Below are 19538 nucleotides of genomic sequence, written 5' to 3'. Positions count from 1 at the left end.
TATTTCGAAGTAAAGAAGGAGTTGCCTACTATTATGGTCTTTAGTGCAAGTTTCATTTACTTTACATAAAAGAAAATATCAGTCTTCTGAAGTCAAGGGGCAATGACTTTAATCTATGACTTTTGGTAGTGGAGGCTGAGCTATTCAGAGCTATCTAGGGTATTTAGCTACAAAACTGCAATTAAATTAATGGGAAATGCATGGCTAACAACCATGCACTGCTTGGTGTTCAGTCATAGCATCTGCTGTAGGATCCTAAAGAACTGGAAAAGCTGCTGTCAGCTTTGAGACTGGCTGGATTGCTTAGCCTGCCCACTTACCTCAAGACTTGTTGGGCAAAGGGTAAACCTTGACATAATTGTTGTGTTTTCCATTTGGCAATAAAGTGTGTAAATCATTTTGTGTTAGTACAAAGGCTTTGTGCTTATAAAACTTGCCTGTCACTACAACTGTAGAACTGATGTAGCAATAGGTGGGGGACAGTCACTGTCTTACTGTCCTGAATTTAAGAAGCAATATTCAAACAGGAATAACAGAAAAAAAAATAGGAAAAATTGCTGAAGAGAGCCCTGACTCAGTGGGCTGTAACACAGAAAATTAAGTCTGATAGCTGCAGAGCAGGAGCATCTCCGAAAGCTCTGTCCTTTCTTCTGTCCATGCTATCTTACATTTGAACATTTCAGCTTTGTCCTTCTGTTTGCAAGCAGATAATCGAGTGTAAGCAGGTTAGACACTGCCCTCATATCTCAGTTATTGTTGTAAGCCTCAAAGCGAGCCCAAAAGGAAAACAGAAGGGAGTTAGAAAACATCCAGACAAAATAATAATATTCTATCAAATTTGTCTAGATAATTTCAAATGTTACAGCACTGACCGCTTCGCTGCTGGAACATGCTCACACACAATGGACACTGATGCAACAGGGCCAGGGTTTCACTCACCCTCACTGAGGTTCTCCTTATTTTTGGTGTAAGCCAGTTCCCAAGAGACATGTCAGAAACACTTCCAACCCACAGAAATCAGGGGGAGGTGGTCAAGGGCGCCAAGCAAGAGGTCGTAGGGAGGAATTAGTACGAATTCTTTTGTTTCCCTATGGGTTGGTGCAACCAAGCAGTGCCCCAAGGAATATTGCTGCAATCGAGTCAATGAATGACTTAATGCCAGAAGTTTTGTCTGTTGTTATTCATAAGCTAGAAGGCAATGTAAATACAATTTTCCTTGTGATGAAAATGGAATATTTTAGGAAAGGGTAGATGATGTTTCAGAGCCCATTTACCTTAAAAAAGGAAAGCGAGACCTGAAGTGCTATTAATGTGAAATGCCTTTAAAATCCAGTGGATAAAGTAATTTAAAACCTGATTGCAGTAGACTTAAGAAAAATGCAAACCACTACTTTTCTGGAGATGAATGTTTATTGGGAACTATATAGCTCCCTACGTACCACGCAGCTGCGTATGGTCTTACCACACCAGAAGGGCAAGAGGGAACTGCTGAGGCTCCACCGGCTGCAGAGAGACCTGAAAGTCTGCGAAGCCCAGGGAACCACGGGGAACCAGGCACTTCGCTAATGCCACGGTTCCTCAGATCAGCTGAGGAAAAAAAAAAAGACGGGCTGAGGAATCAGCCAGAACACTCTGGAAAGAGAGAATGGGGACAGAGACTAGTGGTTAAACTTTATTCAATAAAAGGAACAAAAAGAGCTACTGCTGGGAGCAACAGAGCTACTAAACCCAATCTTTCTAATTCCCTTCGTGGAGCAAACACTTCCTTAGCTGGGATCAGGTTGGATACTTGCAAAAGTGTTGCCGTTTCTGATCCTTAGTTTCAACAATCTGGAAATACATATCTATCAGCTGGTCACACAATTCATACAATCTCCTAAATAAAGATTTTAAATGTCACAGTGAAGAAAATTAAGAGAGAATTTCTGTTAAAACAACAACCACAAAAAAAGAAATGATTGATGATAACCTATTTTCTGTGACTTATTGCCCGTCTTTGTCTAGCTAAGTGCAGGACCAAGTTATTTTCATGGATAGAGTTGTTCTATACAAACATTCCCTTTCATGGCTCCATCTTTTGTACATAAAATGAAATTTTTTTATACAAGTGTAAGCCTTTAATTTCACATAGATTCATGCTTTATAGTAGGAAAGAACCTTTCGTTTTAAAAATATTAGAAAATAGAAAATGTAGTGTTCTTAATCTCTACCTCCCTGCCAAGTTTTCTTTCCCTCCTGAGTAGGAAAGTTCATTTATTCAGTGATCATGAAATGTAAAAAATGTTTTCTTTTAAGTCTTCAGGATTTTATCTGCCTCTTTAAACCACACACCCTGCCATCATTGTCAAAGGGTCAAAACAAAGAGATTTTCAAATTGCAGGAGCAGGTACCAAGGGAAAATGTAAATCTTTCATAATCCAAAAATCTCTCTCTTTTTTAATACACTGTGGACCAGATAGATAAAGTCAACATTTTTTCATAAGTTCTCAGACCACCCACCAGCTTCAGTAAAGATATAGCCATACATATATGCATGTATACGTGAAGATATAGAGTATGAAACAGAACTGTTTGGAGAAGTATTTTTGTTACTTCTATAAAATTAAAAATAAAGTCAACAAAAAGATTTGCACAAAGCAAAGACGAATCAATTCTGGATTCCTTTATAGCCGCCAGGCAATTGTGCAAATATACTTTTAAAATTGCATATGATTCCATCTCTTTGCTACAACAACTCAGGTGCCCAAATTAGACACAAACAAAACTTGAAGGTGGTGACTCATTTTGTCTGTATACATACCCTGTTCACCTGAATCCTTTCATGTCTTCTTTCCTACCTTTTTTTCCACATTCCATTTACCTGTCTTGCACAACTCTGACTATCTTCCCAGAAAAGAGCTGCCAGAAGATCCTTCCAAGGCAGCGTTCTCCCTTCCAGTTTCACCTTAGGAAGCAATTTGCCATTACTTGCGTTGTCACCATAAAGGCAAATAAGGATGTTCTCTTTTATAATATGAAGATACTGAGAGCTAAGCTTATTCAGGTCCTTTGAGCAAGAATTCTCCATTGCAGTAGACTGATCTTCATCTCCAGTCTCCAGTTGTCTCTTTGGTGAACACATATCAGGCTCTAGGATCTTGAAAAAAATTGATCAATAAGAAAGAGGGTTATGTCAGGTAACTCACACCTATGGCTACTCTTTAGAAAGGAATCACTCTTAATGAGTGTCAAAAGCTAGAGCTGGACTGAGATTTTTATAAGGAGTGAGGCAGAACACCGCGCTAAGAAACAAATGTGAATATTCTTCTTCTTTCTAATGCTGCTTGTCAGGTAGATTTGTGTATTTGTCTTCCACCTCTTCCTGAACGGGCTTTGCAAAGAGACTTCAGCAAGTAGTTGAAGGGGAGATGGAGGAAGTAAAAAAACCTTCCCGTAAAGAATAGTAGGGGAAAACACCTCCCACCTATGAGCTCCACTTGGTGCACAGTAACAGAAGGCTGATGAGGAAAGCTAGTTTGGGATCTCCCACTTTTTTCCTGCTGTGAATCTAAACAATGCTATGTTGTACTCGTATGGTGGTTTTGCATGGAAGGTAAGATTCTTCTCACCTAGCTCTAGGCCATCTGAAACACAGGTCTCTAGTCTGAGCTAATGCTTGAGGGTTGTATTATGGATCGTAGTAATAAAGAGGTCCCTCCGATGAGTAAGTCAGATACTTCTCTTAGGGCAGGATGGAGAGTCCTCCAGACATGCCCATCTTCCTCCACTGACTCCAGAAGGAGCTTAGGTGATTTGTTCAGACCAGATGACTAACCTTCATGTGGCTAACGGCAGGCCAGCCTCAGCTTGCAGGATAGTACCCCAGATAAGGAACGGCAGAGCAGAATATACCTTCACCCATTCTTCCCACACTAACCTGCTTTCTTTGTACTCCTTCCGAGGGGCGAGTGCCTTCTGCATGTTCTGGGAATCAGGGCGTTTTTCAGTGAGGAAGAGAGATGCACTCTGCCTCCTTTGTTCAATCAAAGGGCCATAAAGTTCCAGCACTAACTTTCCGCAGTTGACTTCTAAGGCACAGGCTGCAGAAAGAGAAATGATCCTCGGACAGTTCTGCAGGACAGACCAACTTGGCATTAAGTGCTCAGTTCACAAAACAGAAAAGGGTCAAATTGTGTGAGGAGAATTTTCTTTTTGAATTAAATAGCTCATTGTAAACTCACATGCCACTCTCACAACCTAGACTATTGTGGCAGCCACGCCCAAGTGAAATGAAAGTTATAGGAATCTTTATTCTTATTCTGTTAACAGCTTTTAGGGGAAAAAAAAAAATTAAGATGGTTTCCAGGATAGTTCTATGTGAAGACTGACTGTCCTTGCTATAGGTTCTTAGCTCCATCCAAATAACCTTATGAAACAGCACATAAAAGCCAATGAAAATAAAGTTTGGAGCATTCAAACTATCCTAAATTTAGATGTCTGGTATTTTATGTCACAACTAGTTATCCTATCCTTATTTTAGTCCCCCACCCGTATCAGTTCTATTTTCATCTAGGCTAACCATGTAGCTATTCTCATAACTTCACAATTCTTCCAAATAAAATCACTGCTTTTCTACTAAAATAGGCTATTGAATATTGATATACCATTATAGCTTGCCAATGCCTTCAAAAGTGTTTAAAATATATCTGAAAGACTTATTTTTTTCATATCATTTCACATGGTAAAAGGTGCCACCCTGCTTTACACATTAAGCAGTTGATTCCAGAGAAACACTTGCAATTATTTCAGGTACACCAAAATCAAGTCAATTAAACTAATCGAAAATGGCATATTATTAGCTTTCACTCACATGATGGAGTATATTTATTCCACCATTTAAACTGCATGAGTCATTTATAAAAGTGAAGGAAAAATTCCTATCTTTTTAACAATCACCTTTTGTTCTGAATGGTTATTTGAACTTCACCGCCTTTTTTCCATTGTGTGTTTAGAGACACATCTCCTATGATGATAAAAGACAAACATCGGGACTCCTTTGCTTTATGCGGAACTACTTATTTCAACATCACAGTAGTGTAATAATTTACAGCAGACATGTTGACTAATCTACAAGTTTACACCTTCTAAACGTGACAAGCTGCAGGTATGAAAACTGGGTGGTGTCTTAAAAGGATATAGCGTTGTTTGGCCCACATTAAGGTATTTTATCTACAAATGCTAGAATACTTGCAGAATTAAAAACACCTGTTACATTTTTGAATGATTGACATATAATTAATATACCGATTGTAGTTGGTTATTGAGCGATTCATCCAAGTCACTCTCTGGGGTTTGGGGAGGGTGAAGAAAAAAAATTATGAAGAATTTTCTCTCCTTGCAGAATCTCCAACTCCTCTCTGAAAATTTAGAGATACTCTTCTATTGGTGATGCTGACTGAGGGAGACCCTTAAGCTATACTCCTATAGTAGAACATGTAACCCAAGATCGTGTAGCTTATCTTCCTGATTACAACCAATGTACTGTAGTAAAGTAAAGCCTAGGTTTCTGAAGGTATCTAAAATCCTACACACTTATTTAAAGAATTTCTTGGAGTGTTGCAGAAGAGGTAAAGGAGATGTAAAGTATCTATGCCTGATCTCAGGAATCTTGTATAGAAAACAATTTTTTTTTCTCACTTAGTACTGGTCTAAAGGAGGCTGATAGTAAGGTCAATGAACAGACACTGAGAGACTAAATCACATTCAGATTTATCCTTTCAACTTTTTAACCACCGAGTCTACTTTTTTGCATAAGTTCCTCATTAAAAAAAAAAAACCATCCCTATCAGTATTTATGTATTTATACTCAGACTGTGTGATTTGATATTATTTGAAGGGGAAACTGTACCATTACCTACTAGCTGGAGGAAAACCTGGTGCCTGACAGTTTCTGTTCTACTTTGCTTACCAGAAGGAGAACCTGCTGAGCAACTTCCATTTCTCCCATTCCTTCTGTAATAGAAAACAATAGTGACATTGGAAAGTCCTGTCCCAGTTGTTCACGACTGTTCTTGACTGCAGGATCTTGCACTCACAGCTGTGCAGAATTCCAACACATTCACTAAGAGTAATAATGAACTTCTAGTATCGACCGGGGGGGGAAAAAAAGAAATACTAATAAGAATCCCTCATAGACACATGAAGGATATACATGGTACAGCATACTGTAAGAAGAATTTGACAGAATACTGTATTACGGTATGAGTTTTTTCTTGAGCTGCTCAGAAATTCTTTTCAGAACAGGAAAGTAAGTTTCCAGAGATCTGGATTTTCATGGAAAAGGTTTAATTTTCCAGAAAAAAAAAAAAAAAAAAGAAAAAACTTTTGGAAAACTGAAACAAAATAATTTGACTTGGGTAAATTCAACTAGTTAGCAGAATATCAAAATGCCTCTTCTCATTTGAAAAATGGTGAAACAAATTAGCTTAGTATTTCTGAATCAAAATGCTTTATAATTTCTGTTCTACAATGTGCTTTGACCTTTTGTCCCAGTTTGGAAAGTAAACAGGTGCTGAAATGAATAAATGTGACAGAAGCTCCGCTTCCATTCAGCTGTGTATTTACTTCCATGTGCAGCACAGTTAAATTCTGGAGGGCCTTTTGCAGCATCCTGCACTCCAGAAAGAAGAAGCAGGAAGAGTGGGTTTGGAAGCACTCTGTATTTCCAGCTAGTGCTGTCTGTTACAGCACTAATGGGACTGGCCTTTACAGAGATCAGAACCAAGAACATATTCAAAATTGATGACCACATCTCGACATACATTTCAGCTGAACAGTTTCACGTTTCATTTGGAAATGGCAATAAAAATAACAAATAGAAAAGTCTTTTTAAAGTGCAGTGCCAATTCCTGGCCCATTTCTTTCGTCATTCCTCATGTCACTTCCATCCCATAGATATGCCTTTTTAAAATTGTTTTAAAGAGAATGTAATACATAACATCTGTCTCTGAAACAGTTAACATAGAGGGAAGTGGGGGTGATGACTGAATTTTTCTGGTAGCTTGTTTGCAAGTGCAATGCAGAGATGGCTTTAAGCCACAGACTTGGCGCTGGATTTGACGTCAGCTTGAGGGAGAAGGGTGCTGCTGACAGGCAAAAGGGCAGTTTGTGAAAGCTCCGTATCCCTTCCGTCCCTGCTCCGTAACCAGAAATACTGCAGGGCTGCACAGCACAAAGGGAGATAAGATGCTGGTACAAACAGTTTCTTGCATTCAGCAGAACAGGCCCTGGCTGTGGGAAGCCAACAGTGGTTTTGAAAACAATCTTTGGAAGCAGCGTACATTTCTCAGGAAGCTCTGCAGGTGGCCCTAGCGCTGAACTTTTAAAAACACAAAGCTTTTAGGCATCATTACCCAGATCTGCTGTCTACTTAAGCCTGCTCTTAGAATGGATGTAAGGTGCCTAAATACAAGGTTGTTATAATAATAATAATAATAATTAATTATAATAGCACTATTAACAAAAGCTGTGAGCACTCTACCTTACGTGATCCTTAAAAGGGAAGCTCAGAAGCTAAAGTGTAGAAATAGCTTTTTATTCGTTCCTCCTTTCTGTGACACTCATGAGTCACAGGTCTGTCAAGAAAAAAAAAAAAAGCTTAGACCTGCCTCCTTTTAATAGTTTAGCTGAAGTCGGAGAAAGATGATGCAAGCTGTTTCACCCACTGCTGACCGAGCTTCTTACTCGGGACACGACAGAACTTGACTGCAAAGTCAAGAATCCCTGTAAGTGGCAGAATGGGAAAGGGGTATCCCTGGAGGCTGCTCTGTCTTTCATTGCCAGCCTCTATAATTATACACTGCCTTTCAAAGCAGTTTGTGAAAGCTGTCTTTGGAGCCTGCTTCTTTTTCCCAGGCCCTGGGGAAAGTGCATCATAACCATTCCCTGCCAAATCTAAACACCTTACGATCAAGGACTTCTAAATATGGCTCTGCAGTAGAGCTGCTGGGGGGAAAAAAAAAAAAAGATGAAATTTTTTTTTCCCTGAAAAATGACGTTTTGTTCAACCCATCAAGCTTTACGGAAATATCTAGATTGTGATGAAAGTCTCACCTGGGAAGTTTTTCAGGTCTAGAATATTACCGGAGAGTGGGGAGTCAAAAGGCTTTATAGTAGTTGATAGCCCTAACTCTCTGATATTTTTCTTTCCATTTCCAGGTCACTTGTTAAAACAAACTGTGTTTGTTTGTATTCAGCAAAATGTTTCAAAACCTTAAACCTCTTCGTAAAGTGGAAGTCCTCTCAATCTAGCCCTAGTGTCAAAGATGCTGTCAGAACCCTGAGTGAAAAAGTCTTTGTGCTATTACTAATAAATGCTTATTACAGCATGGATAACAAAGGATAAATATACGTCCTCCTGTGTGCTCACAGGCAGGGAAGAATAGCTATTTTTCTCTCCATGGCCTCATGTGGTAAGAAGCCAGATCATTCCAGCTTATGTTATTGCATTCCTTGGGAACATTCCTGTACAATACTGCACTGCTTCCCCGGTGCTAAGTGATAAGGATTGTAACTCCTTGACTCGGTCTGGTGAACGTTTGTGGGAGCAGATTCAACTTCTCGAGTGAGAGAAAGTGCACCGACATAGGTATGGACTGCAGAGGCTACCTCTGGATAAGGGAAGGCAAACACAGATGTGTCCCTCGGTTGCTCTTTTCTCAGCTGATTCAGGCTCCCGAGGCAAACTCGTGTTATCCTTTCCAGTGACTGTGCACTTTGGAAGGATAAAGAACTATTTTAAGTTCTCATTTATATGGTGTGCTATAAAATAAGGCCCAAGATGGATGAACAGGGGCTCTGTTTTTTAACAACAGTGACTTAGAGATTTGCACATCAGCCATCTCTCCTGTAGAGTCAGACAGATTTACAGCGCCTGGAAATGTTTGCCAACAAAGATGTTATTGTAACTCCAGTGCCTGTTCAGGGAAGTTTATGAGGTAGAGCTAGAAACTGTTCATATTGTCTTCCTGCACTTGATGTATAAGAGAGACAATATGCCAAACACGTTGCTGAGTTAAAAGCAAAGCTACTGCAACGTTAGGATTGTATCTAACATCAAGTAACCTCACATTCTGGTCTGTTGCCTCCACCCTTCACCTAGAAAAAAACTGCCGTATTGAACCCTCCTTGCGTGACTGTGGGCAACTCAGTTATCTTTTCTGTGGTTTTGCTTACACAACTGATAAATAGGGGCAACGTTCATCATCTCATTAAAATTATTTGCATCTGTTCGATTCTTTGTGAGAAAGTTGCCTGGTCTTTCCGATGATTGGTTGTGGTTTACAAGACTAATAACTGACTTTTCTCCTTCAGATGCCATCAAAGATTCATCACTAAATGATGGGTCATTTCTGTAAGTGGACATAACTCCATTGGGATTCACAGCAACTGAACTTTTGTCTGGATATTCTTTTCCTTTCCAAGACATGCTAGTGATATTTTTTTTTTCCATGTTGACCTCTTGGGTTGCCATTTTTCCTTATTCTAAACACCCGTCAACTGCTAATACAGTTACTTAAGACAGGTCATAAATCCTTATCCAAAGACAGCTCCACTTGCTAGTGGAGAACAGGAGACAGCTCTGCTTCATCTGGTTGTAATTCCTGGAGCTTACAAAAGTTTCATACGTGTCTATAAGTCTAAAATTCACCCTAACTAAATCTGTCCTGTGGCTTTCAAACTGAATATTAGCTGTCTTTTTAATTAGTGAGATTTTAAATAACTTTGCTCTTTTTTTATTCTCTTGGAGTAAGTTAAGTAGGCTCCATAGTAAACATCCTCCTCAGGGAAGGTCCCCTGCCTCATTTCTTCTATACTTTGCACTCGTTGTGTTAAGCCTATGCTCAAGAACCAACGCTTCCCTGTGAATACATCACTGACATTAGCTGCACATTCCTTGGATAGCAGCAAAGTATTTGGCTGTCTAGACACAGCCAAATAAGAGCACAAAGCTTACTTTGAGCAAATCACTAACAACTTCTGTTGGCCAGCAATGGGCAGAAAGGTTCTCTGATCCCTTTAGCTGTGGTGCATGGGAGTAAGTCCAGGCTCTACACGAACTAAGTCACTGCAACATTTTCTTCTCCATCATTTCCATTCTAGGAAGAAAAATATGATCCAGAGAGACTATAAAGAAATGTGGGAACACAGCCAGAGTAGTCGCTGCTAAATCTCTCATGTTGGTGTGGTCATTTTTTAATAGCCCAGGTGTAACATAATGTTGGAGGGATATACAACAGGCAGATGGTACCTGGCCAATCGCTCAGTTGTTGGAATGGTTCCGCTCCTCTCCTCATAGTCCAGTTCTATGTTTGGAACATTACTTTGTTTAGGCTGAAAATTTAGCATCGAATATTTCTTCTACTTGTGGTGGAAGCAGATTTTCTCTTTGTGACCCATTTGGATTTAGAAGTAAAGTTTTGAGAGGAGTTGTTTTTTTGCCTACTTCCTTGGGTTTAGGAAATATTTGCCCAGAGAATTGACTCTCTAAAGTACCCAAGAGCCAGATTGAACCGTATGCTCAATTAGAAAGAATGAGAAAACTGTATCTATTTCAGGATAGAAGATGAAAAGGACATGACGAGAGGAGCTTCATTCAATGTCTGAGGAGATTTTTCAGGCCTGAATGAAAACTGGATTAACTGAAGCACTATTTCTGTGATTCTATTTTGGTTTCATTTGTTCAATAGAAACAAGCGAAATCCTACTTAATCAAAGATTCAAAGTCATGGCATATGTGGGTCATTTTTCAGTGCTATGTGTAGCAAATTAGACATAACACTCTTGGTATAACAGAAACTGATCATTTAATCCATTTTGAATAGCACAATAATGTAGATTGCCATAGTACATGTCATTAATGTCAGCTAGAGAAGCTGACCTTGTGAAGTGTGTGGACTTCCCATCTATTTTTTAAATGATTTTTTTTTTTTTTTTTAATTTTAATGATCTTTGTACCAAGAAGCCTTGAGTTTACCGGTAATGATACTGCAAACAGCACCCATCTCATCCATTTTCCATTGACATTAAAGTCTCTGCATCATTTTAATTATATTGCAACCCATAATAAAGACCTAAGTACTTGGATCCTTGCAGTTATGTTGTAAAACAGACACAGGAGGCCTTGTGAACTGTGTGCTTGGTACCAATGGGGCATGTAATGCTTCAGCCCATTCAAAGGTTTTCAGCCTGTGAAGGCTTGTGGGGAAATGAAAGATAATACATTATTTACATGAAAATATGTTAAACAAGCAAGAACCAGAGCCAGTAAAATGAGTGTGTTTCTCTGCTTCATGGACCTTCTCCTGCTTCTCCCACTGGGAATAACCAAGAACCAGCGTTGCTTCACTGCTACTTCGCTGTTACAACACACCATGCTGTAGAGCATTGTAGAGTGGGGGAAAAAAAGGGGTTAGAAATTTTTTTTTCCTCTCTCTCTCTTTCTTTCTCTCCACCCAAAATACATTCCTTAGTCCACCAAATATAACTAACAGAAGGTCCTCTGGGTTTACACATGCTGCTGTTGTCAGCTGTCCCCAGCCAAGCTGTGGATACAGCAGCAGGGGAAAAGCTTTTCTTTCAAACTTTGTATTACTATTTCAGGATACTGATAAAGGATCTGTGATGCAGCAACAGTATTCAGGTCACTTTTCCTATTCTTCAAAATGTATAACCAAATGGCTCAGACACAGCTAAATATTTCCTGCATGTGAACCAGAATTAACTGAAATAACAGTTGGTTTTCAGACAACTGGTTTTCCAAAGTGTTCTAAGCACATTGATGGCCTTTTTGCCCATTTGCAAAAGGCTTTTATCTAGAAGCAGAGGTTTATCTAGAAGCAGGTGTCAATGACAGCCTAAGAACCTGCTCTTTAGGCTTCTGCAGCCTCAGCTGGCCTTGCAAGGAGTGAAGTTCAAGGTCATCATCAAGGAATGTTCCAGAAAGTTGTCATATTTAGCACAAAATAGCACACTCATCAATCACCTCTGCAAAGCAAACAGGATTTTGACAAATGGCATGTTTGTACAAAGTGCCTGAAACTATTGCTATTTTAGGAAGCCTTACTCTATTGTCAAAGTAGAGGAGCTAAAGCTATTTCACTTCTTTGTGTAGTAAAATCACCTGTTGAACCGTGGCACTGCAGTCTTGCTGATAACCAGCCCGAATACTTGATATGTGCATATTGCCCCTGCTCTGCTGCAATGCATTGCACACATCATCCTCGACAGCAACGGAGTTTCATTACAAAGCCTTTATTTTTGCCTGTGCTGGTGCAATGTCCTTCAGCAGTACTTGTGGGTAGATACCTCAAGAGGTGGAAGATCTGATGAGGAGGATGACAGTAGTGAAGATTTTGTCTCCAGATAGGCTCAGTCTCAGCTGTCACAAGACAGTGATATAAATGAGAGACACAAGAGAAGAGCATGAATGTGAAAAACTAACACAATGTCAATGGCCTTTGGCTTCTTAATATGCCTTCACTTCTGAAATTGGGCAGTGCATTTTGGTATCCTTCCTGTTTCCTCCTTCAGAAACTTCTAGTGTGTCAAAAACAACAAATACAGAGCGAATGCTAACAATAGGTAAGACAAGTATCTATGTTTCCTATGTTTTGTAATTCTATTTTCTTATTTTGAAATTTGTTGTGAATACTGTTCTTTGGGGGGGGGTTTTTTTTTTTTTTCAATTTGTTGTATATAGTGTTTTATTATTGTTTTTGTTACCTTTATGAGTAGGTTTTAATAGTACTATTATTCAAATTTTACTGTGCTTTCATCAAGCTCCCATGACTGTACTCTGACAAAACAACATATTTTGTATCCCAAAGACCTCCAGTAGTATCAGTGTGATGATCTTCAGCACCCCTTGGTCTAAGCAGCAAACGTTATCTTTGAGCTCTTTATCAGAGAGCTTTCCCTCTCTCTTACTCATCTTGCAAATTAAAGCAAAGGTTAACCTCAGCCCAGTACCACCCATAGGCCCACACATCTTGACGCTCCACTGCACCTCATCCCACAGCTCCAGTCTTTTTGGCATGCCACATTTGCCATTCACTCTGTAAGTCCATGGAATATCTGAAGACACAGGGAAATCCTAAGGATTCCTTTATTTTAGTTAGCATGGGAAATACACCAGTCCAAGCAAAATTATACGTATTTCCCTACCTTGACTTTCTTACATCTTTGAGCAGCTGGGGGATATTCTTCATCTTCCACATTTCTCCTTTTCTGTCTCTACTGTAGATGTTCAAATACCTGATTCCTTCTCTGTTTCTTCAGTCACAAATGATCTGATAGAAGCGTTTCCCTGCTGGAAGCGCAGCACTTCCCCTTCCTACCTTATGTCCATATTTCCTGTTCCCATGTGTGTCCTTGCATTCACCTCCTTGGCCTTTCTGTGTTCAAAGGGCTCTACCAGAACTTTTTTCTTTGGCTCTGTCTCTGAAGCAACGCTAATGGTGTAGACCCCAATGCGTCACAGAGGAGCTTTCCCCTAAGCTTCAGCTATCCTATTGTTTTGTCTGACCAAGTCTATTCACAAGATAATAACACTTAATGAGTCCCTCTCTCTCTCTCCTTCCCACAGACAGACTTGTAGACGCCACTCTTCGGCTTTTTAGCGTTAAGAGTAGGAAGCAGTCACTGCAAAGGCATGTCTACATTGCAGGCAGAGCTATGATTGCATCACATGCAGACATACTTGAGTTACCTTTACAGTACTCCCAGCACCTTGCTGGGTTACTGGGAGCCATTCTGTCAGCCCCAGGAGACTGTGTCCTTATCTGTGCCCTTAACCCGCGCTAAACTACAGCCCCCTGCAACTCCATTTCCATTTGCAGCTGGGTTCCCCCAAGTATATTCCCACAGGTGTGTATCTAGCAGACCTCCTGTTGTATTGTAAACATTTTGAAAGGCTGTCAGATACCCAAATAACACCAACACTTCATAAAATCAATCCGGAACTCATGTAGTTATTGATGAAGTTTCTATGCAGACTCGAAAAAAACAGGCTTATGCAGTGCCTGGTAAGAGATATTACGTTATAGGAAAGTATTATCTGAAAAGGTGACTTTAGCCAATTTTATACTAATAGTATCATCCCAACATAAGCACCAAAATGGTTTTAGCAGGCTTACAGATATACTCCTACAGTGACTTTTGATGTTGGTGGTATAGCCGGGTGCATATTTGCTGAGCAGCAAAGGGGAATGTATCTCTGCTGGGGTGCTCCAGTCGCACACAGGCACCGCTGGCCATCCTCTGTACTTACAGCCTTGAGTAAAAGTACTCTGCTGACACAATTCATACCTGTAAAATGTGCTGAGCAGCTAGTGATCTATTTCCACTAAGATATATCTGCTTGGAGTCTCCCATGTTACACCATCTCCTTCCCTGCATCATGGACATAAATGTGCTGGCGGAGACGCGCAAGTGTCCTGCCCAGACACTTGACTGCCTTCTCCCAGGACAAACCTCATTTTTAGCTCATGTCGTGGATTTCTCACCTCAGCTGTTGAATGGTGAGCAGCTGCCTTCCCTTGCCTTTTCTTCCTTGTTTTTCTACATCTGGCCAAGATCCCCGAGGAGCACTTCCTTCCTGGTTGTAGAGACAAGAGGGTTTTTGCAGACAGCTGTTCCCCCCCAGATGCCAGACAAATGATGAACCTTCCCCATCCCGAAATTTTGCTCTGCGGTTAAGCCCCATTTTGCCATTCTCCTTACTGTATTTCCTAATGGTTGTTAAATCATTTGGACTTTTTTAAAAATCCCTTTGCTTTGTATGTGAGCAATCGCTGTTGCGTTAGTTATTGCACCTATCTGCTTTGTCTGAGGCAGTATTTGTGGATTAGCGAGATCCACGATTTGAAAATTATATGTATAAAGAATACAGGAACATGAAAGCAGTGGCATGTTCTGGCAACTGTGAGGATGATCTGCAGGTGCGAGTTGCAATTTAGGAAAATTAGCCCTGAATTTTGAAGGTTGCTTGCTTTTGCAGCCTCTATCCAATTGCACTAAGAGTGCCAGCTGGTTACCTCTTTCATATCAACCAAATGCAGCTATGTATCTTTTTCTTACATATCAGACCTGCATGGCAATTTTAATTAAGATTTTTTTAAAGTATCAGGGATTATTTCAGATCTTGGCTGGTAAAGTATCAAAAGTAACAGGTGTTTTCTTTGAGTTTCTTGATACCATTCATAATATTAACATTGAGCTGCTAAAGTTGCTGGCGTGCTGAACACTAGCTCTTTTGATGCATTTTATGATCCCTAATTTCCTTACTAATAAGCTATGGGTCTTTAGCATATTTAGCACATTAGCTGCAACCTCGGCAAACACCGATCCGTCTGTTCTTTGAGTAGGGTGCAAAAAAGGCTGACAATGCAGAGAGGGTGCCTAAAGCAACTTGCTCTGCAATGAATCCAACTGCACAAATGTGACTCAGTGCCTGCTCCTCTCTTTAAAAGTAATTGTCCAGAACAGCTGACTCAACCAGCGTATAAAACTCTGCCCATACAAAGAGATCACCTACGCCATTTGACGACTTGTTTTTGCTGGTTGGTGCTAAGCGTTCTCAAACTATTCCTGCAGCGTGAACCACTGCCCATAGGGCACCATCCACCTCCCCACTGAAAGCACTGAGACCTTTGCAGTTGGCTTCAGCAGTATGTGATCAACCCCATACAGATGTTAGTCCTCCTCCCACCGTTATTTTCATTATTTGCTGGACACCTTCCTCTCCTACTGCGTTTTCAGGGATGGGCTTCCCAACCCTCCACTCATTGGACTCCCAGCCTCTGGAGCAATAACTTTAGGGAAGGATGGGTTGAAAGTTGTGAGGGATTCTCAAAGGGAGTGCCAAGGGACACTGAATAGCCTTAGTCACATGAAAGTGAAGTAGTCTGTGACTGCATGGTCCTCCACCCACACAGCCAGCCTGGACTAGCTCTCCTCCTATTAAAGAAAAAGCGATAAGCACAATGTCAGCACCATAGTCTGAGGCAATCTCATATTTGGAAGCAAGAGGGACAAAATCAGGGAACAAGCCTGATGCTGAAAAAAGTGCTCATACCAAGCTATGATGAGCTCTGTGCTGCTATGTGTCTTGTCAGATCCACGCCAAGCACACACGTGATTCTTCATAGGTTGTGTGTCAGAGCTGACAAGTGGGGCAGCTCACGGAGCTGACTCCGTGTTCATGTGAACATGCCCCTTCTGTGGTGATAAGATAGGAAAACTCATGAGCTTCGGCCAGAGAAGGAGGGTTAGCAAGCAGAGTAATAAATATCAGAGAAGAAACTGTTGTATGAAAGAGAAACAAAAAAAAAAAAAAAAAAAAAAAAAGAAAGATATGCTGGTAGACATTTGGGAGAATAAGAAAAGAAATAAAAATGTATGGAAAATAGTTATGGAGCTATATATTATCTCAGCCTAACTTCAGTCACCAAGTACTGCTTCAGTCTACCCACTGTAACCTCTTCCTTCCTCTTCATTTTCTCTTACTCTAGCTTCTCTCTCTCTCCAGTTCACACAAATTAGCTTTTAATAAGTTTTTTTAAACTATTAGCCATGTTTTTCAATTCACTCACCTGTCAGCTGATTATATCACTATCTCCTTCTTGTGTCCAGGACTTCTCTGTTTTAAATATTCATCCCTCTTCCAATTTTTCAGCCTTTATCTTCAGGGTCTGTCCTCAAGGCTTCCTGATCTTCTGCCCATAACTTCCTTATCCTTATTCAATGAAAGTGTCTCATCCAGTAAGTTTTGCAACTGCTTTTCCAAAATCCATTTGTATTTCTCCCATTGAAAATGTGTCCAGAGATTGTGCAAAGGAAAGCAGAAATTTCCCCTGAAAGGAAAATAGCTGACAAATTTACAATCATATTCATTAAGTTTAGGGAGGTAATAAAAATGAATTTTCTTTTCAAATTTTCTTTTAGTATTGATTTTGTAACGGTGTCATTTTGAAATACGTTATTACAGTACAAAAATATTAAAGATTGAAATTGTCACATTTCCAAAAAATAGCATGTATTGGATGTTTCAAAAAGGTGGGGTATTTTCTTAGAATTTCCCTTCATTAATGATACCAAAGTTGAAAAGGGTTGCTTTGGTTTGCAAGGAATAAAAACTTTGAAATCATAACACAAACTACAGCAGTCCTTCCTCTGCACAGCTTTAAATAACATAACTTGCAATTTACTGTACATGCCAAAATACTTTCAAAAGTCCGGGGGGGGGGAGGGGGGAATATTTATGGGAATACTGGGGACAACTCTGTTTCACAACTATTCTGGATGGATGACTAGCATATTACAAGAACAATTTGATTTTCTTACAGGTAAGACCATGTTAAGTGTCCAATCCAATAGTTCTGTGAAGAGTCCTTGCCAATTTCCGACTGCAAATATAGAAAAACCTCGTGATTTGAAATGTTTCCAATGCAAAGCAATCATATTCTAAATCTTCCTTCTTGGTGTGCCAAGTCTATATACTCTTGAAAATGCTTTACCAGTGTGTACCATCATCAAAGGATAACACAAAATTATATGTAATGTCTGCCTTGAAAAACATGTCAGCATTGCGTTTTAAATACAAAAATATAACTTGATTCCACTGCGAGTGTTATTAAAATCTACATAAAGATGAAATTGTACCTTATTTTAAGATGTATTCCAACCCATTTCTGCAACAACTGAAAATAGGCTTATGTGAATTCTTCAACAAACCAATTCTTTCCTAAGTAAAGCTAAAATTACAGAATCAGGTTATATTTCAGTAAAATAAAAGTGTTTTGACATTACTCATGGGCCACATTTTTAAGGCAAACAGAGAAGTTATTATCTCTTCCATGACACATTGGAATAGCCACTTCTAAGTGGTTCCAGCTTTGAAATCTGAGGAATTTCCAGCCATGAAAAGCAAGTACATTGTACTTCTGCTCCTCCTACCACCTATAACTCTGCACTAGTGAGAACAAGATCTTCTCACAGAAACTACTGAATACATGAACTTTTTAAAATAATTGCACAGTTTTCCATACGATACAAGCAGCAAATGAAGCATTGGAGTTTACCAAGTACAGACTAACTCCTGCTATGATTTTTAGAAATGTTTTAAGTTAGATTTTTCTACTAAAATTCTCTGTATCTGTTATGCCAAGGAGTTCACTTCCCCCAGATATGCTTTATTCTCAGCTAATGGCAATCCTTCTTCAAACACAGTAGAATAGTAAACCATATTGTGAGCTAGTATATTAAGCCCAGGCAAAATTGTAGATTCCTACTTAGAACAAAACAAAACCAAACCAACAAAACCAACTTGTGCATTTGAGACAAGTGGTTGCACATTCTTTGAGGTTAATATACTGACAGCAGAGCAAAAAAATATAAATCTAAATCTACAGTAACAATAAATTACACAGATGAGAAAGTCACATATTCATCTCATTACTGGAAAAGAATCATGAAACAGTGGAGCGTCAGATGTAAGGCTAAGGCTTTCCTTAACCCCTTCAAAAAGTGATACCGGATAAAAGGTGGGATAGTGCAGGCACATTTGAACAAACTGCATCCAGATGTGCACCGTGGGCCTGATCCAAGCTGACCGAGACTGACGGGAAGACCCTCACTGATTTCAGAGCTGCTCGGAGCTGGCTCTCGGAAAAGGGACTTCCCAGCCAAGTGCCACATCACCAGGTCCCTCCCGCGCTGCTGTGCCAAACGCGGCTCCTTCTTTAACAAACCGTCTTTCGTCTTGTGTGTAATGCTGCTGGTTGGTCATGTCGCAGCACTCCCGGGAAGGGATGGAAAAGCAGATGGAAAACTGAGAACAAAATAGGCACTTAGATGAAACTTCCTTGGAGAGCGCGGGGTGGGGGAGAGAGAGAACAACTGGGAGAGATCAGACAGAAGTTTTTGCCAGGATGTGTGAGTAAATGACATCAGGCATTTATGGAGGTTAAAGCAGTAACAGCCAAATTTCTCTCAACCTTGAGAGAACCCACTAAGGGCTCTGAAGCAGAGTGAAAGGAAGGGCAATCTGTCTAGTAAGCCTGCTTGACGTATGTGCGTGTCCTGAACGTCGTCTGTGCATAAGCCTCCAAAACCACAGCGCTTCAGCGTGCAACCTCTTCTTGTGCCGCAGAGCCAACATATGCATCTCTTGCGTTACCTTGGAGGGGACCATGAGCTGATTTTTCCAAAGATTTCTAGAAAAGTTGTATACCTTCACTGGTCTGAAGAGAAAATATCTTTGCCAATGAAAGGAACATGTCGTTTCCTGCTCAGGTCTCAGCTTCCGTTGAAATCTAAATATGAAGCTAACCACAAAGTTGTGGCTAAACTCTGTCTTGGCGTTGAATAGCCAAACTCCATTGAAATTCATAGAGTCGAACCCCACAACACAGCGTATAGTTTTTCCCAGTGTATCTATGCATTTTTGTTTCTTACGCTCACCTCAACATTTCTACACTAATCTCTCGCACTCCAATTTT

At 40.1% G+C, this 19538-nt stretch overlaps 1 long non-coding RNA gene across 1 annotated transcript; it reads right to left on the bottom strand.

Moving 5' to 3' along the window:
* Window positions 1–1458: 1458 nt before the first annotated feature.
* Window positions 1459–16877, bottom strand: LOC138689625 (uncharacterized). The gene is made up of 3 exons (XR_011328546.1): window positions 16632–16877; window positions 14544–14635; window positions 1459–3136 (listed from the first exon to the last, which is right to left on the bottom strand). It is a non-coding gene; the product is annotated as an uncharacterized lncRNA (long non-coding RNA).
* Window positions 16878–19538: the final 2661 nt, after the last annotated feature.

The sequence above is a fragment of the Haliaeetus albicilla genome, chromosome 17 (genome assembly GCF_947461875.1).
Source record: "Haliaeetus albicilla chromosome 17, bHalAlb1.1, whole genome shotgun sequence".
In the NCBI taxonomy this organism is placed as follows: domain Eukaryota; kingdom Metazoa; phylum Chordata; class Aves; order Accipitriformes; family Accipitridae; genus Haliaeetus; species Haliaeetus albicilla.
The sequence above is the reverse complement of the archived record's forward strand: the minus strand, read 5'-3'. Positions and strand labels throughout refer to the sequence as shown.